General features: G+C 44.2%; 1 pseudogene; it reads right to left on the bottom strand.

Moving 5' to 3' along the window:
* LOC127195518 (40S ribosomal protein S2-like) overlaps positions 1–21206 on the bottom strand; it is a 35495-nt pseudogene extending 14289 nt beyond the window's left edge.
* Positions 21207–22129: the final 923 nt, after the last annotated feature.

Here is a 22129-nt window from a genome sequence, read left to right as displayed (position 1 = left end):
TTCCTGCTAGTCTCTCAGCCCACCTCACAGTCTCATATCTGCATGTCAACACAGGAGTCTGGAAGGCTCATAAGGCTGGCGCATGAGCACACCGCAACCTCAGTAGTTAACCTGTAAGTTATCTTTACATTAAGGCTCCGCCCCAGAGTTCTGCAGCCATTGGGGATGGTTTGAGTTTGTCTTTCCAGGGGTTGTATGCTCAGAGTCTGGCACTCAGGGTGACAATACTGGGATGTGGTGGGACTTTTAAGAGCGAGGGCCTAGCACAGTGCTTCCGTGACCTAGTAATTTCTTTGCTGTTGTTAGGAAAGAAAGCTTGACGAGCACATTGCACAGAAGCAGCAGGCAGGGCAGTAACTAGATTCTACTTTGACTTTGACCTAATGATCTCTTGAACAGTCCACCTCTGGCTCGGGCCACACCTGTCAAGTGGCGTTTGAGAGGCTTGAAGCCAGGGCTACATAGAGAGACGCTGTCCCATACCAAAACCAACCAACCAACCAACAAACAAACCAAAAACAAAACAAAGGCTCCTACTCTCAACATTCTGGCATCAAGAATAAGCTCCTGACACAGAACTTTGGGAGACTCTTTAAAACCATAGTATCAGGCCTGGCAAGATGGCTCAGCAAGTTAAGGCTCTTGCTGCCAAAGCCATGCTTGGTTCCTGCTGGGATCTACATTGTGGAAACATAATACTGACTCCAGCAAGCTGTCCTTCACATGCACGTGCGCGCGCGCGCACACACACACACACACACACACACACACAAATACATAAACAAATAAAATGTAAAAACATAATTCCCATAGCTGTAACATTAAGCATAAAAATATATCTTGGGCTTGGGGTTGCTTTGCTTCCTTTTGTGAGACAGACAGGGTCTCACCATGTTGCACCGGTTGGCCTGGAACTCCAGGTAGAAGACTAGGGTGGCTTAGAACTCACAGAGCTCCACCTGCTTCTGCTTCCCAAGTGTTGAAACTAAACGTGTGCACCACCACGGCCAGTGAAAAACCATAGAGTTAAGTCTATCTATGCATGATGGGAAACGTGAACATGTCGGGGAGGTGGCGAAGCCCAGAGCTTTGCACACGTCATCGAACATTCTATCAGAGAGCTGCAACCTGGTGCTCACATTAAAAGTAAATAAATGACAAGGGAAGTGGGTGAAGTAAGTCTGAGACCTCAGAGTGATTGTAAGGCCGGATCTAGGGTAAAAGCAAGAATAAATGTTCCACTTACTGTGAAGGAGACTCTTCAATTCTCTCAATCCCCGCATGATTTACTTCTCTGTCCTTTTCCAAAGGCTGTAAATCTTTTTAATGGCTAACCAAACCTGTGGCCAGTGTCCACGATCAGGGATGTTTTCTGTGGACCTGGGAGCTCTCTTTGAAATCTAATCACTGAAGATGATGGCTCTCCACCCACCCACCCACCCACCAGGCCCTGAGGGATGCCTGGGCTTGCCTGCCTTGCTGTCTGACTGTGGAGCCTACCTATCCACTTAGCCACAAGAAACATCAGATTCTTTTTGGTCTCTGCAAACCTCTCAAGTGAGCTGAGAGTTTGCGTCTCACATCCTGATTTAATGCGCATTTGGTAATAGAACAGTTCTCTTTCTCTTCTTCTTCTTCAGGGAGAGATTTTCCTGGGTTGGGAGGGTTTGTTGGTAATTGTGTTTCCCCAGGACTAGTGTAGGCTGACCTTTTCTACAGCTGACGCATCCATGCTAAGCAGTTTTCAACCAAACCATTAATCTGCTCCACTTCAAGTAATAACAGAGAATGTGTGTGGTGGTGTCTTAGTCAGTGTGCTATTGCTGTGAAGAGACACCATGGCCATAGCAACTGATAGAGGAAACCACTTAGCTGGGACCAGCTTACAGTTCAGAGGGTTAGCCCGTTCTCATCACGGCATGGAGCATGGCAGCCTGCTGGCAGACCTGGTGCCAGAAAAGGAGCTGCGAGTTCTATTTCTGGATCCACAGCTGCAGGAAGAGAGAGGGACTGGGGCTGGCTTGGGCTTTGGAAACCTCAGAGCCTACCCTCAGCGACACACTTCCTCCAACAAGGCCACACCTCCTAATCCTTCTCAAGCAGGGCCACTCCCTGATGACTAAGTATTCAAATATATGAGCCTATGGGGGACATTCTTAGTCAAACCGCCTTAGACATAATTAGAAGTGGAAACAAACAAAATTTTTCATTTTCCTTCCTTTCTACCTTACTACTAAAGAGGTAGAGGGATCTTTTTGCTAACCGAGCACTGGAAATTAACTTTGATCTATATCTTTCCGAACAGGTGTGCCTAGCTTTTCTCCCACAGGATCGCAGTCTACATACGCTTATCTGCTTGCCGCATCGGAGCCAACAAGACACACTATGTTGGCTGATACGACTTCATTTCATTTTTTATGCTTATTTAGTATCTAGTAACAAAAACATTCCCGATTTTTAAAAACCATTTTCTTCTAGCTATTGAATTCTTTCCAGATTTGACCTCATTTACACCAACCGTGCCGCTACATGCACATGGAGAAGCATCTGATTTTCCAAGGAGGAACACTTGAGAATGGCTGCCTAATTCACACACCCACAAAGAGCATATGAACAGACATCAGCCTTAATATAACACTACCGATACTCAGTATCACTCATTCTAATTGTTGCCAATTGGAAAGGGCAACAATGCACTGTTTTTTAAATTTGCATTTTTCTTTTCATATATTTTTGTGAGCATCTGTATTTGTCATGTTTCTTGCCTAATCACGCCCTTTCATTGACTGTCCTATAAAAGTAACTTTCATTCTCCTGATCTAATTGTCTTCTCAGAGGCTTACTATCCAATAACTGGCCCTTTAGTTCTTTCAGAACTCTGGCTGGCTGGCTCCATTCAGCTGTTCTGGCTCAAAACTCCTCTCCAAGCTGACTCAAACTGGCTTCTCTCAGCTTCTCCTGAATTGCTCTGCTTCTGAACTCCACAAACTCAACCGAACTCAACTGAACTACACTGAACTGTCTGTACTATACTGTATTGTACCAAAACCAACTCTACTGTCCCATCTTTTCTACTGGGCTCTCTGCTGTGTTGTCCTTTCTACTCTCTCTGCTGTACCCTGCTCTACTGTCTCAGCTTTACTATACTGCTCTTAAGTAACTTCTCTTTCCTGTCTGTTCTCATGAAAGTTGGGTGTATCCTACTCTGTCAATTCTTTCCCTGATTTGTCACTTTGTCTGTCCCTCAATTAGATGTCACTTTCAAACATGGTTTCTTCCTTCTACAAACTAACTTTACCATCATTGTTTGGAATTAAAGGTTGGCACTACAAGCATACCTGCATTCCATCCAGAGAGATTAAAGGTGTGTCATTCCAGCCAGATGTGGTGGCACACGCCTTTAATCCCAGCACTCAGGGAGTGCTGTGAGCTCGAGGCCAGCTGGCCTACCAACTGAGTCCAGGATGGCCAAAGCTGCATAGAGAAACCTTGTCTCAAAAACAAAAACAAAACAAAACAAAAACCCAAACCCAAACCCAAAACCAAAAGGTATGTCATTCCAGCCAGATCACATAGACCTAGAAGGTCTTTGCATGTGATCTCTTGCCAGAGCAGCCATGTTACTGGATTAAAACTCCTCTTCTTCCTATTCTTCTTCCTCCACCTCAACCCCTCTTTCTGTCTCTCTTCCTTTTCTTCCTCTCTTCTTTTCTTTTCTTCTTTTTCCCTCTTTCTTTTTTTTTTTGAGATGCTACAGTCTCTAAACTAGCTTAGGACTTTGCAGCCAAGACTGGATTTCAGCTCATGCTCCTTCTGTTTCCAGAGTGATAGTATTAAGTGTTTGTACCATCATATATTTACTTATTTATTATAATTTACAGCATAGATGATCATTCATGCTTTCCTACACTTAAGCTCTCCTTGTAAAATCTTCTGATTCCCCAGTGTTGGAGCTGGTCTCTCTATAACTGTATAACTCAAATCTGGTTGCCTCACCTTCATCTCTTAGCCATTTTGATATACTCCTTATAATTTTATGTATTTCTGCCCAGCTGAACTTTTTTTCTGGGGACCAAATCCAGGGACCTATGCATGCTAGGCAAGGGGTTAACCAGTGAGCCACACTTTCAGCCCCAAGGCAAATATGAATCTTAATTATGAAAAACATTATGATGGGGTGAAGCTAAGAAAAATCTAGAGGGGAGCCTGGCATGGTGACAGTGCACGCCTTTAATTGTAGCACTCGGGAGCCAGAGGCAGGTGGATTGTTGTGAGTTCCAGGCCAGCCCAGTCTACAAAGTGAGTCCAGGACAGCTGAGACAGCATAGAGAAACCCTGTCTTGGAAAAGAAAAAAAGAAAGAGAGAAAGAAAGAAAGAAAGAAAGAAAGAAAAGTCTAGAGTGATCCAGAAGAGCCATATAGTTACTAATTTAACAGAGGGAGATTACATTCTAATGGAGGGTAGAAGACAGCAAGCAAAGAGATAACACATATTAGTGAAAAGAACTGAAAAGAAACATTCAGTACGGAGGAGGGGACAGACTCCAGGGAGGTGCTGTTTTAGTAGGGTGGTCAGGGAAAGCTTCAGTGAGAAGCTAATGTTTAATGGGGAGAAAATGAGGAAATAAACCTCATTTGAGAGAAAGTGTCAGGAATCGCTCTCTAGGCTAAGGAAATAGCAAGTAGGGCACGGGAGAGCGACCTTGACAAGTTTAAGGACTGGAGAGGAGTCACGTAAGGTGGAGAAGAGTGGGGAAAGGGTGGGGTGGGTGGTGAGAACTGAAGAGGACAAGAGGAGCCCCCACACAGGGAAAACTGTAGGTGGATGCAGTACATTGGCTTATTTGACATCTGGTTTTCTTCCTCCCAGAACCCTTATTTAAAAGTCTAATTTGGTTTTTTGTTTCTCCATTTGGGCCTGGCTGTCCTGGAACTCACTTTGAAGACCAGCCGGCCTAGTCAGTGTCAATGGCAGCAGCCCCGTCTCTGTAGCTTGGTTTTGCCACAGAAGGAGCAAGTGTCCTTGGTGTGCTCACTGATTTGTCTTTCTTCACCATTGTCTGGAGAGAGGCACTGCAGTGGGGCTTGTGTTTATGACGGTTCTGATGTCCTTGGAGAAGGAGCCATGTTGTGTGTGAAAACTCTTTCTAATCAAAAGCTGAGCGGCTGGGAGCAGCTCAGTTCTACACTTCCTTGGCACGCTTGGTTCCTCAAGTATTGAAGTGAATGTGGGAACACCAGAGTGAGAGATGAGACCAGAAGGTCCCCATCACCAGAGAGTCTACCCTTCTGCAACACCTGGTACCATCTGGACGCACTTGACTTTCAAACCTGAGGGGATGTGCTATGGTTCGGTCACAATTGTCTCCCATGGATTTTCATGTTTGGACACCTGATCCCCACCTGGTGTTGCTGTTCTTGGGACGCAGGGACCAGCCTTGTAGAAGTGGGTCAGTGGAAGGCAGGCCTTGAGGAGGATTTGCCCAATTCTGCTCCCAGCTCCAGTTTCTCTGCTTCCTGGTCTGCCCAAACGTGACGTATTTCAAACATACACTCCAAACACCATGTAGGAACTCTACCATGCCTTCCACACCAGGGAGAACTGTTATCTTTCAAATCCTGAGACTAATAAGTAAATCCTTTTCCCTTAAGTTGCTTCTTCTGGTATTTGAGTATAAGACCAAAACAAAAAAAGAAAAATGAAGAAAGAAAGAGAAAAAAGGTAATTAATTAGCGTGCAATTAAATAATGGATAAAGGTCAAAGACCCTAGGAAATGTCATACAATGTCCAGGACAGCCCCTATCACAAAGATTTATCTCATTTAAAATGCCAATATGGCATGATGGAGCAACATGAGTTTGAGGTAATGAGAAAAGATCCCAAGCAGGATGGAACGGTCAGACACACAGCACTGGGGAAGCAGGACACACAAGAGTGTGAAAACACATAGGCAGGGAAGACTGTAGCTTAAAATGGAGCCATGCCAAGGGGTCAGGATGAAGAACAGAGATGCTGGAGGGCATGGTTGCTTCCTTCTGAGTTTGAGGTGTGAAATGGACACCTCAGTATAGTTCCAGAAGTAAGGGCCGAATTCTAGACATCAGTTCCCGCCCCCAGACCCATCCTATCTGCTAGAGCACCTCAAAGTCTCTATCTGCTTAAACACTCAACGACTTCCTGTCAAAGAGAGCCTTGTCCTCTTGTTTCTAAGGCCCCAAACACATTCTCAAACTCGACTCTAGATAACAATGTTTCTGGAACATTCTCTTCCTTTCTCCCTAAGACAATCTCCAGGACCTTGGAATTACTTAGAAATCATTGCCAAGGTCAGCCATCTGAAATCAGGAAGTAGCTTCTTGGGTTCTAGAGCACAGTAAGGCCGTGACTGTTTCTCTGCACAGGAGGAAGGAGCGTGCCTGGGAGTTTTCATCCCGCTCCATCACTACCGGGGGAGCTGTGAGACCTTCTTCCACTGCAGGGTAGAGCTCAAGGATAAAATACTCCCTTAGAATAATTATACAACACTCACAAAAGTCTACCTGACTTTTGCCAGAGGCCAACATAAACATTTAATATTCTGGTTATTGACAGAACCGCCGAAGTATAACATTTTTAAAAGATTTAAAAATTTTTCATTTTACATGTATGGGCTATTTGCCTGTCTACTATATATATGTACCATGTGTGTGTCAGGTGCCCAGGGAGGCCAGCAGAGGGTGTTGGATCCCCTAGAACTGGAATTATGGATGGTCCTGAGCCACCATATGAGCACCAGCAATGGAACCCAGGACCTCTGTAAGAGCAACATGTGCTTGAAATTGCTGAGCCATCTATCTCTCCAGCCCTATAATCCATTGCCTATATGTTTGGTGTGATTTCCCAGGCACACTTCAGAACTGTTACAAATATTTACATATTTTTGTGAAGCTGGTTTTTTTTGGTGTGTGTGTGTGTGTGTGTGTGTGCATTTTTGTTGTTGTTTTGTTTTGATGTTGGGGACTGAACTCAGGGCGTTTTCATGCCAAGTTAAGTGAGCAAGTGTTCCACCACTGAGCCACTACCTCTCCCATCCGAATTTTCTCTAAAACGTTTACTTTGAAAATTATCCAACTCGCATGGGCATGGTGGGGTACGACTATAGTTTTAACTCTTGGAAGGCAGAGCCAGAAGGGTCATGAGGCCAAGGTCATCCTTGCTTATATAGTAAGTTCAGGGACCAGCCTGGGGTATGTGAAACCTTGCCTCAAAGTGGGGGTTAGAGGTGGGAATCAAACCTACAAAACTGTGAAAAAGTAGTACAATCAAATGTATCCTTTACCCAATTTCCTGTCTTTATGTCTATAACCTTGTTTCATCTTCCCATCTGTTTCTACATTATTTTTTAAACTAAATCACTTAAATATTATGAGATCTATATAGTAAAACTTTATCCTTCAACAGTTAATATATATATCCTAAGACAAAGACATTGTTACAAAAAATTGTTCTCCCTACATTAGAATGACTGTCAGAATTATCTAACACATACTCAGACCTTAAAAGTTATTCCTCAGATGACCTTTAAAATTACTTTTCCTCAGCCAGGAGTTGTGGTGCACTCGGGAGGCAGAGGCAGGTGAATCACTGTGAGTTCAAGGCCAGCCTGCTTTACAAAGAGAGTTCTAGAACAGCTAGGGCTATTACACAGAGAAACTCTGTCTGGAAAAAAAAAAAAAAAAACCAAAACAAAAATAAACAAACAAAACCAAAAAACCCTAGTTTTCCTCTAGAATTTAACTGAAGTTCATGTCTGTCTAGACTTATCTAACTTGTAAAAGTCATTTGTTTTACCCTTCTTGGTTCTATTTATGACACTAATATTTTTTCTTTCTTTTGCTCTTTTTGTTTTGCTCTCCCCTCCTCCCCCCCAGATAGATTTTTCTGTGTAGCCTTGGCTGTCCTGGAACTCACTTTGTAGACCAGGCTGGCCTCTGCCTCCTGAGTGCTAGGATTAAAGGCGTGTTCCACCGTTTCCTGGTTACTTTTTTTTTTTATGCTAGCAGAGAAAATAACGGGCTTCATTGTGGTATTTTTCATATGAAACTAATATATATATATATTGGCTTTTTGAGACAGGGTTTCTCTATGTAGCCTTGACTGTCCTGGACTCACTCTGTAGACCAGGCTGGCCTTGAACTCACAGCGATCTGCCTGCCTCTGCCTCCCAAGCACTGGGATTAAAGGCGTGCACCAAGACTGCCCAGTTGACCCTAATATTTTTAAAGATTGTAAGCCAATTCATTATAGAATGGCCCACAATCTAAAGTCAGTTTGTTTCTCTCTGATCAGTTTAAGGTTAGAAGAAAGCTTGGTGTGGAGAGTCATGTCTGCTGCCCTAGCACTCAGAGCACAGAAGCAGGTCTTGAAAGCTCACGGCCAGCCAGGACTGTATAATGAGACCCCCATCTCAAAAACCTAAGCTGGATGCTAGAGAGATGGCAGCTTTTAATCCCAGCCCTAGAGAGGGAGAGGCAGGAGGATCTCTGTGAGTTTGAAGGCAGCCTGGTCTACAGAATCCAGGCCAGGGCTCTGTTACACAGAGAAACCCTGTCTCGAAAAACCAAAACCAAGCCAAACACCTCCCTGAAGGTCTGTTACACAAGGTTCATGTTCAGCTGGAAAGCATGCTCCCTGTAGGCCTGCAACCTCAGCTGCTCAGAGAACTTGACGTTCTCCCAAATTAGTAACTCCCTTAGGCAATAGGCAATAGGCAAGGCCGGCACAGCTTCAACCTGCACCTCAAGGAAATCCCGTCGATCAAATACCAAGGCTCGCCATCCAGCTCTGTCTGTCTGTCTGTCTGTCTCCCTCTCTCCCTGCCCCCCTCTGAGTGTGTCTGTCTGTCTGTCTATGTGTCTGCCTGTCTGTCAGTCTGTCTTTCTCTGTGTGTGTGTGTGTCTGTCTGTCTATGTTTCTGTGTGTGTGAGAGACAGACAAGCAGACAGAGAGCAAACAAACAAACAAACCCAATAACACAAAAGAAATGAGGCACTTAGGACAAGGTCCAGTAAAAATAAAACAGCTCACTCAGATCAGTAAAGATCGCAGCCGCTGCAGTTGTCAGAGCCATCTAAGTTTAGGGCTAGCAATGGCTCAGTGACAGAAAGCTTGCCTGTCACGTGTTGAAGTCTAGGTTGAGGGATGGGAGGAGGGAGAAAGAAAACTTGCTGTGTTTAAGATACTGAAAGGAAAAAAAAAAAACCCACAAGCTTTAAAAATATGAGTGAAGAATATAAAACTGTGTCACAACATGGTGAAGACTGGCTGGGGGACACTCACTGGGCACTGCTAGCTGTGCAAACAGGAGGTCTTGAGTTTGGGGTCCCAGCACCCATGGAGGATTCTTGTTCGCTTCTGGCCAATCAGTCTAGCCAAATAGGCTGAGCTTCAGATTTAGTGGGAGACCCCAGGCCTCCACATGCCTGCGTGTTCACCTGCTCACAGACATCTACACACACACACACACACACACACACACACACACACACACACACACACACACTGCATACATACCAATAAAATATGAAAAGCCGAACAGATATTTAGAGATTAAAAACGTTAAACACTAGGCTGGAGAGATGGCTCAGTTGGTAAGAGCACTGATTATTCTTCCAGAGGTCCTGAGTTCAACTCCCAGCAACCACATGGTGGCTCAAAATAATAAATAAATAAATAAATAAATAAATAAATAAATAAATAAACACCATCTTGAAGACTAAAAGATGGACCAAGGGTGAGAGCAGATACAGCTCCCACCTCTTCTAATCTCATAGATACAGTTTCTGAAGGCAGTTTCTTTCTTTCTTCCTTTCTTCCTTCCTTCCTTTCTTTTTTTCAAGACAAAGTTTCTCTGTGTAGCCTTGGCGTCCTAGACTCACTTTGTAGACCAGGCTGGCCTCCAAGTCACAGCGATCTGCCTGCCTCGGTCTCCTGAGTGCTGGGACTAAAGGTGTGTGCCATGACACCGGGCTCTTAAGGCCGTCTCTAAATCCCAAAACATGCTCAGAGCCCAGCCTTCTCTCGCCAGTTCAAGCCTGCTTTGATCTTGGGGCCTCAAGTGGAGGACTACCTTGCCAGCTCCACCTCTCCTCCCCGCCTCCTCTCTGTGTCCCCTCCTCTGATCCTAATTGCTCCATGTACCGTAGCAAAGGAAGACCAGAGTGAAAAGGAAAGTGGCTGCTGTCACTGGGTCACTGGGCATGAGTGTGCCCTGGGCATGGAGAATGCCCAAACCTGGCCTTTCCTCTAAGATGTTTTCTCAGAGGTTGCCTTTCTTACTCAGCTGCTTTGAGGATAGCTGTCACGCACACAGCACTTCTCTGGCTATCTGCTTTCCATGGCTCTCTCACCCTAGGTTTGTACTGGTTCTTTTACCCACGAGGTTCCTTTCCAGATGACCCAGGGCTACATTTTGTACAGATTCCCCCCCCCCCCCACCGCCCATTCCTTGGGACTAAGTCACCTTTACTATTGTCATGAGAGTCCTGTTCATAGCTGACACCCTTGGGCATTCAGGCGATGGTTTCGCCACATGCCTGCACTTCAGACTCAAGTCATTCCTCAGACTCCAGCGGGCATTTTCTAGAGTCTCTCCCTGATCTGAGGCATCCAACCCTGTGTTCTGTGCAAGCTACATCTCAAGACACTTGAGTTTGGTTTGAGGTGATGAGGGGCACCCTCCCTGCCCCATGTCAAAGTGAAAGTGGGAGAACATCATTTCCAAAGAAACCCCCAACTCCCAGTCTCTCCACTCACAGGTTCCCTGTATTCCAAAGTCAGTGTGGGGTTCACATTTGCCACAAGTGTTTATAATCCCTTAGCAGACCCAGAGGGACTGATCACCTACTGTGTCGGTTTCATTTGGGGATCACTTGTAAAACAAACATGGAAGAGTGCCATTTGAGGGTCTTGTTTCATTGGAATTTATCCCAAATAACTGAAATCATTGTGTGTTTAAGAAAAAGTTGGCAGTGGAAAGAATACATCACGATTTCTTCTGTGTAAAAAATTTGAGGATGAAAATGTTAAGCGTGTATATGGGAGAGAAGAGACTCGAAATGGACAGCACAAAGGGCTTGGGTTTAGAATCTATAGAGAATTCATAAAAATCAGAAAAATGTGGGAGGCGGAGTCTTAGACAGGCCCCGCATAAAAGGAGCTGTTCAAATGACCAAGGAAAATAAAAATGTGCTCAAGCTTGTTTGTTGTCAGGGGAAAGCACACTAAGATGGCTGTGGGTTGCACACACATGGAAGAATAGCTAGAGATGATAAGATTATGAAGAATCTAGATTTTTCTATCTCAGTAGTGTGAAAGCTTAAGTTAATAAGCAAACATGCTGAAATACTTCCCACAGTGCTAAATGATAGGCTATGTATAAATGCCTGAAAACATAAATTATAATAACAAGTATACCGGGCGACAAAAAAGGTCAAGGCTAATTTTATTGTTTAGATTGTTGCTTTTCAGGAAATCATCTAGACAAGAACATATAGCTCAGTGGTAGAGCACTTGCCTCACATTCATGAGACGCTGGGTTCAATCCCTGGTTCTATAGAAAGAAAAAGAGAGATGGTGGGGACAGAGAGAGAGAGAGAGAGAGAGAGAGAGAGAGAGAGAGAGAGAGAGAGAGAGACTCCCTAGTGATGGTCAGGATACAGAGACGTTTTATACTATTTAATCCTCGTGAGTCACCAACAGATTTTGTACTCTATAGCCACACAGACATACAATTCTGCAAGACAAATTTAGAAGTCTTTCATGGCAATGAAATATCGGCATCTCAGCACAACCGCTGCGCCTCAATGGATAATTATAGGAAAGCTTTTTCCTCACTTTTAATCTGGCTGTCTCAGTTACAACTATTTTTGCTGCGAATAGTAACCAACACAAAGTAATTTAAGCAAAAAAGAATGTGGAGATGGCTTACAGGGTTCAAGGCAATGATACTGCTGGGCTCTAGGAATCAGAGACACTGAGCCTTGAGGAATCCGGAGCATGCTTCCCTCTTTCCCTCCAGTCCTCCCAGGATGTCTGCGACTTTCTTCTCTCTCCCTTTCCCTGGCTGCAGCATGGGACCTGGTGGCTCTGAAATGGGTCCAACTCGCGGCCTCTCCTCTCAAAAGACTGGTCCAAGCTGATGGGCATTTTCTCAGTTTTTAAAAATTTATTTTTATTTCATGTACATTGGTGTGTTGCCTGCATGTATGTCTGTGTGGGGGTGTCAGATCGTCTGGAAGTGGAGTTACAGGGAGGAGTGAGCTGCCATGTGGTTGCTGAGAATTGAACCCGGCACCCCGGGAAGAGCAGCCAGTGCTCTTAACCTCTGAGCCATCTCTTCAGCCCCATTTTCTCAGTTTTGAGTCAATATTTAAGGAGAAAAACAGTTTGGCCTGTCTTGGGAAGAATGCCACCCTGGCCTGGTCAAAGGGGCAGGAAAAAAAAAAAAGTGGGTTTTATGATGGGTTCAATCTCTGGCACAAAGAAAAAAGTAAATAAATGAGTGGGTTATGAGTTAGGAGGACACTCATGACAGCTGTTATTACAATTTTACACACAAATATTTTAACTTTAAATTATTCTTTCTTTTCTATTCTTCCTCCTTTAAAAAAAAAAAAAAAAGATAGGGTCCTGTGTCCCAGGCTGGTCTTGAGCTTGGTTTGCAGTCTAGGATGATCTCAACTTTCTGGTCACTCTATCCCTCCTTCCTAAGTGTTGGGGTTGTAGACATGCACCATCTGACTAAGTTTATGAAGTGCTGGGGAGCAAACTCATTGGTGTTAGCCAAGCACTCTACCAATTGAGCCACACCCGCAGGCCCTTTTCTCTTCTTTTTGAGAGCTTCTCTATGGAGCCCAGGCTAGCCCATAACTCATGAGCTCAGGTGATATTTCTGTGTCAGCTTTCTAATGTAGCTGATACTACACACATGAATTCTACATTATTATTAATTATTATTATTATTAATGTCTTATTGTTATTGTTATAGTTTTATGGGGGGTAGAAGATAAGAAGCAACGATGATCTAGTGTCTTACTGTATAGCCTTGGCTGGCCTGGAACTCACTAGGGAGGCCAAGGTCCCCTTGGACTTGTGAATTTCCTGCTTCTGCTTCCGCAGTGCTAGAATTACAGGAGTTCTTGTACCAGTCCAGTGGCCTGCCCTCTGTGTCTCCACCCTACTCAGAATGCTGCCACAAGACATTATTCTTGCTACCAGGTGACAGCAAGCTGGGTCAGGGATTGCTATTACAAACCCATTATAAAGCAATCATGCTTCTTCTCCTAGACATTGAAGAGTGGGAGGTGACGGCTGGGTCAGTTTCCCATGGGGCAGGTATATTCTAGGCCATGGAAGGTCGTTGCTGGGGTAACCGTGAGAATAGGTGAACAGTCAAGAGAAACTCACCCCATTAACACAATGAACGTGAACAGAGGTAGAAAGAAAAGCCATACCACCTTCCAAGGAGACACTGGCTGGTCTCTAACCTTCCAGACGCTGGTTCGTGTAGTTTGAACTGCAAGTCTGCAATCAGGAGGCACGAAAGGCTCCTGCCTGCTGACTATGGACGCCTGTCTAGCTAAACTGACTTAAGTGGATTTATCTTCACTGTAGCCAGAGGATCAGAGAGAATTAAACAACATGGTGAGAGTCCCTCTCACCCTCCTCCTATTACTTGAAGTCATTGACCTTGAGCTCTGGCCACAGTTGTACAAAACCAGTTGTTCTTTGTGGATTTTCCTATAAATCATCGAGGAGACTGAGAGTGCCATCATGTTTAACATAAGGATGACAGTGGATATATGATATAAGGGTTTAGTGTCCTGTCGAGAGGAAAATATGTAACACGTCTAAAACAATGGAAGACAGGTTTAAAACAGTACATAATAATGCATTGCACCGTAAAGAACAAGGGCCGGGTGATGGCTCAAATGGGTAAAGCACTGGCTGCACTGGAGTTCGAATCCCAAGAGCCCACATACGAACCACGTGGTACCAGCCTGTAACCGCAGGTCATGGAGGGCAGAGCCAGGGAATCCCTAAAACAAGCTGGCTTCACAGACTATCCAAAGCAGCAAGCTCCAGGCTCAAGACGAGCCCTTGCCTCAGTTGGTAAGATGGAGAGCTATGGAGCAAGACCTCTGACGTCAACCTCAGGTGTGGGGGGGTGCTCTATACTCACCTGCACACACATGTGAACACGCGTGTGCATGATCACCACACATGCAATATGCAACCAACCCTTTATTAATTGCACAGCACCGTATCATTACAGCCATGTTGCCGCAAAGAGCATTAGATCCCTCAGAACGCAGTGGACAGAGACTCTCAGGAGGCAGAGGCAGGAGGATCTCTGTGAGTTTGAGGCTAGCCTGGTCTATATTTTAAGTTCCAGGACAACCAGAGCTACATAGAAAAAACAAAACAAAACTCCCTCTCTTGAAAAACAAACCTACAAAGGGAGAGAGAGAGGAAGATCAATGCAGACCAAAGAAGTTCAGTTGTTGGTGGTAAGAATTCCTTTTTTTTAAAAAATGGCTCTGATTACTATTATAGTTAGTGTTGGGTCCTGTTTGTCTTAATGTAAGGGTGGGAATCAAAAGATTCTTTTTTTTTTTCTTTTTCTTTTTTCTTTTCTTTTTCTTTTTTGGCTTTTTGAAACAGAGTTTCTCTGTGTAGCCTTGCCTGTCCTGGACTTGTTTTGTAGACCAGGCTGGCCTCAAATTCACAGAAATCTGCCTGCCCCTGCCTCCTTGAGTGCTGGGATTACAGGTGAGCACCACCGGGCCTGGCTTACCTCTCAGACCTTTCATAGCAGCATCTCGATGCTGGGAGATTAGTGTGTCCTGGGTCCTATCAGCTATTTGTCCTATTCCGTGAAATACTTTGAAGCAGACATTAACAATCCCATTATATTCCTAATGTTGACTTTTTGACTATTCTGTGTCGTCCTGACTGACAGCAAAAGAAGAGAAACACGATCACTGAGATAGTAAACAAATGTGCAACAATGTGCTTGACTCTGTAACCTGACCACCTTATCCTAAGCAAACAGAAGCAATCTTTGAAGGCTACTGTAAAAGAAATTTATAATAGTGCTTGCACATATTCCTCTAACACACACACATACATGACAGCCAGGGGAATGAAACAAAAATATGTTTTTTTCACAGCTTATTATTCTGTTATTATTGTAAATGTAGACATGACCTATATACTTATTAGCAGGGGTCATTATTTGGTGTTATCTTACCATGGCCCTACAAACTTTAAAAAAAAATTTTTTTATTAATTTATTCTTGTTACATCTCAATGGTTGTTATCCCATCCCTTGTATCCTCCCATTCCTCCCTCCCTCCCATTTTCCCCTTACTCTCCTCCCCTATGACTGTGACTAAGGGTGACTTCCTCCCCCTTTATATGCTCATAGGGTATCAAGTCTCTTCTTGTTTTTGTTTTTGTTTTTTTTTAAGATTTATTTATTATGTACACAGTACTCTGCCTGCACGTACACCTATAGGTCAGAAGATCACATTATAGATGGCTGTGAGCCACCATGTGGTTGCTGGGGATTGAATTCAGGACCTTTGGAAGAGCAGCCAGTGCTCTTAACCTCTGAGCCATCTCTCCAGCCCCAGGTCCTACAAACTTTTATTAGAAGCCATGAAGTGGTTGTTTTTTGTGGATACGTGGTCACTGTAATAGAGTTCGGGTCATCAATTGTGTTCAGAAAAATACAGTAAAAATGATGCTTTAAAGGGTGGGTATCCCTTCCTCTGATACAGCCATTTCCTGTGCCCAATTCAGACTTAAAATGCAGACAAGAATAAAAGAAACCCAACTGGAGGATTTTTCACACACATCTATCAATTTTGCATGCCGTTTAAAATGGTGCCCAGAAAAGAATAATTTCCTTTGAATCTTTAGTGTCTTTGATCTTTTTACTTCAAAGATAATCAATTAGCTTTTAATTACTTTTTCAAAAATTATGTATCTCTTCAATTTCTACTTAGAATTAAGAATTAAGATATACAAAGGGTCTACTTGTTAGGTAATGGGAACACCAGATAGTAAAATTTGTTCAAAGTATATATTTTTATCTATCTATATCTATCTGTCTGTCTGTCTGTCTGTCTGTCTGTCTGTCTATCTATCTGAGACAATGTTCATCCTGTAGCCCTGGCAGGCCTGGACCTCATTATGTAGCCCAGGCTAATACAGGACACATTTCTAGGAAAGAGCAGAGGGCTAGAAATGGAACCCTGAAAATCCTGGTTAGGAGAGAGGACTGGAGTGATATAGCAGACATGTTGAAGATTGTAAAAGAAAATGTGACCTGGGGTCCATTGTCTAGTATTCTTGGCTTTTTGTGTGTGTGTTTGAATTTTTCCTAATAAGGAAGTTTGAGGCGGGCCCAGTGGTGTGAACTCACCACTTCAGCTGCTGAGAGACTGAGGAAGGAGGAGAGCTTGCAGGGGCTTAAGACCTATGGGCAACATACTAACTGTTCACCTCAGAAGCAAAAGGGAGTTTCAGACAGACAAAATGACGCCCAAAATCTCACCAAGAAAAGGCTCCCATTTCCTGTGGTGGTGCACACATGTAATCCCAGCACTCAGAGAGGCAGAGGCAGGAGGATCTCTGTGGGTTCAAGGCCAGCTTGGTCTATGTAAGCGAGTCCAGGACAGCAGAGGCTGGCTACACAGGAAAACCCTGTCTTGAAAAAACAAACAAAAAAGAAAAAATAAATAAAAAACCCAAACAAACAAACAAAGTCTCTGACTTCTTTCTATTACTGTGATAAGATACCCTGACTTAGAGACTTGGGGACAAAAAGGTCAATTTTAGCTCACAATTTCAAGTTAAAGTTCACCATTGTGAGGAAGCCAAGGCAACAGGAACTGAAGCGGGTAGCTGCATCACTCAGACACTAGCGGAGAGAGAACCAATATGTGCCAGCCTAGGGTTCAGCACACTTTCTCCTTTTTAAACAGTTCAAGATCCAAATCTAGGGAGTGGTGCTGCTCATTTTAGGCCATGCCTTTCCAGCTCGACTGATGTAAGCAAGACCCGCCCCCCCAACACACACGCCCATGGGCCACCTAACGCCTACAATCTTCCACTGAGTCTTCTTACCCAAATTATTTTTAATTTAGATCAAGATGACAGTTAAAACCGCATCACAGTCCCAATTCCCAGGCAGCAGCTTCTAACTGAACTAACTCTTCAGTACCACGTGGATCCATGCCCCACCCCCGCATATAGGCCACGAATTAGACTGTGGCAGGAAGGATTCAAGAATTTTTAGCTGTCATCAAGGGTTCGTTTTCCTGCAGTGCCTAGCACCAATCTTCCCTGGCTGCTGATCCAGAAGAACTACATTGCCCAGAGCCTGAATCTGTCACCTGTGAAGTCCAGCCTTCCTGTGGCCCTTGAGACACTTTCTTTTGACCCATTACCTAACGGTTTGGGACTTCACTACTAGCCAGCCACAGGAGGCTTTTATCTAAAGGAGCAGAGATGTGACCCTCATTAAGAAACATTTTAGACTAATAGCATTCAAGTCCTGCATTTCTCTCTCACCATGAGTTTTTCATTGGTAAGTTTTCTTACCACCCCTTTTTCCCTTGCCTGTTCATAGAAGAATCTACCCAGGACCTGATGTCCTCACTCATCGCTGTTGTGTCTACCTGGACCTCAGGTCAGCTCAACCTTGGGAGAGAAAGAAAAGTAAATGGGAAAAGAGAAGTTGCAGATAAAGAAAGGAAAAAAGGGAAAAGTATGTTTAAATGTTTCCTTTTGGTTTTGGAGCTAAGAAAGGAAGGATGGAGGGTTAGCTGAGAGAAAGCATTTATTGTAAAAGAAAACAACACGTAGCAAAGTGACTGAAAAACATAAATGAACTTGGCCATAAATGTCACATGTCACACTCTTTACATGAGTGGCTGCTATTAGAGTTTTGCACTGCCAAGCCCATTTAAGCCTTCTTCAGTTTGCAGCATTTACCATTGGGCACCCTGTGGAACGTCTTTCTGGTACTGCCCACGCTGTCACAATCCTAATCTCAATCATCTCTTGTGCATGACATGAACTCTAAAACACAAGGAGGGGCTGCCTCTGGGGCAACTGGTTTTGGCCTCTCAGGCTATGTGGATTGCATGCAGGATGAAGATAGCTTGATCAACTTCCTGTCTTAGGAGGAAGAAGGATGGGGTGGGGGAGGCACACCCAGCCTTGGATGGTGGCTTTGAGGGAAGAGAAAGCATCAACACAAACTCCTTGAAATCCTCCAGCGGCAGTTCAGTCAACCGTTACTGTGCATCCATTGCATGCCTTGCACAAAAGCAAGGTGTGGTTGTTGAACTGCACATTACTGTGCACAGCAGGAGTGTCTCATCCTGGCCTTTTGGGTTCATTTTGCTATGGAGTCTCAGTGGATTCCTTCTCAGCATTGTTGTTAAATACATACAGTTGTAAGATTACCAAGGGAACCAATGACTGCATTCAGCAAACACATTTATGATACAATAATATATATATGTGTGTGTGTATGTATTTGAACATTTATTGGTAGAAGTGGTGTTCCTTTTTTTTTTTTTTTTGCAGTGCTGGCATGAGAACCCTGGCCTTCAAATCCTCAGCCCTAACCACTATTAATACAGAAAATAAAAAGATCTAGTGGTGGATCTAGCAGATCCTACAATTTCAAATTAATTTGAACTGAATTTTCCGTGTGTGTATGTGTGTGTGTGTGTGTGTGTGTGTGTGTGTGTGTGTGTGTGTGTACGCTCACGCGTGTGTAAAACCCTGCCTTTGTTAAAGAGTCTAGAATGTTGATTAACTGATTAGAACTTGGTGTCTGTGGAGAATTAGATCCTTGCCCCCACCAACCTGGGCTCAGAACTATATATTTTCCATAAGAGAGAAAAAAAAAAGTGAGGAAAGAGACATTTAAATCTCAAAAATTTTCTTTGACAGCTGGCTTAATAGAAAACACATGGGTATGTTTCTGCATTCATTGTGTTACAATAACCATGCTAGGAAGCCCTAGGGTACTAGACTTCTGTAGAGCATACTTGTGAGGCAGGGAGTTTGAAAACTGTGTGGCCTCAGGCCACCAGACTATTTTCTGAGATTTCAATTTAGAAGTTTTCCCCATATACCCATATACTTGTTGCTGTTACAATGTGTATGTCCTTTAGCTGTGGAAAAGGACCAAAGGACAAAAGTAAATATTTAAAAAATGCAAATGTTATATATATGCTGGCTACCTCCTGTCCCCGCCATTTGCCCCGTGGCCCTTCCATCTTGCTCTGTGACCTGTAAGGCTAATATCAGGATCCTTCCTCTTGGATTAGTTACTTCATTGCTATGGCAACATAACTGACAAAAAGCTATGTGGGAAGCATTGGTTTTGGCTCACAGATCCGTCATGGCCAGCCTGGAAGGTATGGCGACGGGAGCGGGATGCAACTGGTCACACTGAGTCCACGCCAGGACTGCTGGTGTTCACCGGGAGCCCCCCCCCCCCCATTTCTCCTTTACATGGGTTGAGGACCTCTATCCAAGAGTGGCATTGGGTTTCCCCATCTCACATGTCCTAACCTAGATGCTGTGTCATCCTCCTGACCCTGTCAAGTTGACAGTTGCTACAAAGCATCACCCTGGGCCTTGGGTTCCAGGTAGTTTGGGCCAGTGGGTGACTCTAGCAGGGGATGATAGAGAAGGAAACGGTGAGGCTGGGAGGCGTACTTTCAGTTGAAGAGGGTTCCTTTTGTCTCTCATCCACAAATCAGAGTCTGTAGGAGGAGACCTCCTCTCCTCTCCTTTTTCTCCTCCTGTTTTTACCTTTTGAACACAAGATGAATCTCCTACCTTGACCTCCCAAACAAATGCTGGGAGGCATGAACCACTGCTCCAGTCTACCCGAGGCCTTCCACCCCTGTTTCTGTAGCCTTTTCTTCCTCTCATCCCCTTGGACATATGAATGAGAGCTGACACGGAGCTCTGCAAAAAACACTAGGGTCTAGACTTTACGATTGACCTCTGCCTTACTTGGAAATAGTCCTTCATTAAAAGCTGCCTAGTATTCCAAATCTGACTGTACTGTTCATTTCCTGCTGGGCTCTAATGCATTTGGTGAGGGGATGAATTATGTACAGTGTAGTGAAAGCATTATCTGCAGCATTGGGTCCACTTGCTTTTAACAGAAGCTAGAAAATATGAAACCTCAGGACCTCAGACCTTGAGGTTCTAAATGGCCCTGGGAGGAGAGGCCCAGCTATGTTGAACACCAACTGGTGCCTGAACAGTCAACCATCTTGATGCTACCTCCGTTTGGGTTTATTTCCATCTATGCTCATGAGTGCCAAGGGGGCCATGTTCCTGGTACTGACATTATCAATAGCAGGCCATGGATCCTGAGTAGCCCATGGCAGGGTGGTGCTGGAGATGGAACTCGTGGCCTCACGCATGCTAGACAAATTCTCTACCATGGAACTACATCCTCAGCCCAATCCAGAAGTGTATATACATACATATATGTGTATGCATGTATATATATATATATATATATATATATATATATATATTAGAAGGTTCAAGAATAATCCCGTAGTTGTTCAGTCCATGAGGCTGGATGTCTCAGCTGGTCTTCAGTAATACTGGAATCACACAGAAGTAGGCTCTTATGCCAGGAAAGGAATGGACTTGCCCGAGAGGGTGGGAGCAAGCAGGCAGAGTGACAGCTGCCTTCTTCCACGTCCTTTATATAGGCTCCCGCTGCCGGCAGGTGGTGTGGTCCAGAGGAAACCTGCTCTTCCCAGTGCAAAAGGTCTGAATTAAAAGTGGGTCTTCCCACTTCACATAGTTGAATTCAGAAAAAACTCCCTCATAGATGCACCCAGCTGCTCGGATACTAGTTAATCCTAGATGTCATCCGGTTGACAACTAAGAAGAGCCATCGCACCTGAGCAGGGCGCCAGCATCATCCGGGAAACGCGGACTCCTAGATCCCCAACGCTGAGCTATACAACTAGAAACTCCATCTCTGGAGTCTCGCAGTCTAGGCGTTAGGGACTCCTCCAGGTGACTCTGAAGCTCTGTTATCCCCAGGATCTCTGCTGCAAAGCCATCTGTGACCCAACACTTCCTAGACTTCCTCATCTGCTTCCGCAGTTAGGGACAGCCATGTGACTTTCTCACCTCGCCGCCGCTCTGAATCTGGGGATCTTAACTGACTCTGCAGTAAGTGTCCCTATAGTGCCTTTGCTCCTTGAGAGATCACTGGCCACCAATACCAATCCCTAGCCAAGCAAATCCTGCCCTTCCTAGTGCTGCCGCCCTTTAATACAGCTCCTTGTGTTGAGGTGATCCCCAAGCATTAAACGCCTTCCTTGCTACTTCATAAGTGTAACTTTGCTACTGCTATGAATCATAATGTATCTGGTAACACACAGATTGAGAACCGCTGCTCTAGAGCTTTTTAGCCACTCTGCAGGCTTGCTATTACTCACAGTCAAATACAGTGAATATTTTGACCATTATTTATTTTATTTTATTTTTGTTTTTGACCACTATTTAAAATACTTCTAATAGAGTATGGTTTAAAGTTTAAAAAGACATTTCTCCTCAAGATGGCAAGAACTTAAATGTGATTTTAAATATTGTAATAAACGCTGACATATGTGGGGCTGAGAACCAGTTTCTTATGGTTTAAAAACAAAACAAATTTATTGTAGTGTGTGAGCTTTTGTCAGAGGCTAGAAGAGAACACTGGGGATTGAGTTGTGGTGTGGGTGCTGGGAATCCAAGCCTGGTTCACTGAAAGAGCCATTTCTCCAGCTTCCTCTTAGGCATTTTTTCTGTTTGTTGGTTGGTTGGGTTTTTCAGAACAGGGTTTCTCTGTGTAGCCTTGGCTGTTGTGGACTCGCTTTGTAGACCACGCTGGCCTCGAACTCACAGCAATCCACCTCCTCTGCCTCTTGAGAGCTGGGATCACAAGCATATGCCATCACATTTGGCTGTCTTCTTAGGCATTTTAAAGGTAATGCTTTGACAGAATAGTTTACTGCTTGCTGAACATCCAC

Source organism: Acomys russatus, chromosome 1 (genome assembly GCF_903995435.1).
Source record: "Acomys russatus chromosome 1, mAcoRus1.1, whole genome shotgun sequence".
Classification (NCBI taxonomy): Eukaryota; Metazoa; Chordata; class Mammalia; order Rodentia; family Muridae; genus Acomys; species Acomys russatus.
Note: the sequence above shows the minus strand (reverse complement) of the source record. Positions and strands in the feature narration are given on the sequence as shown.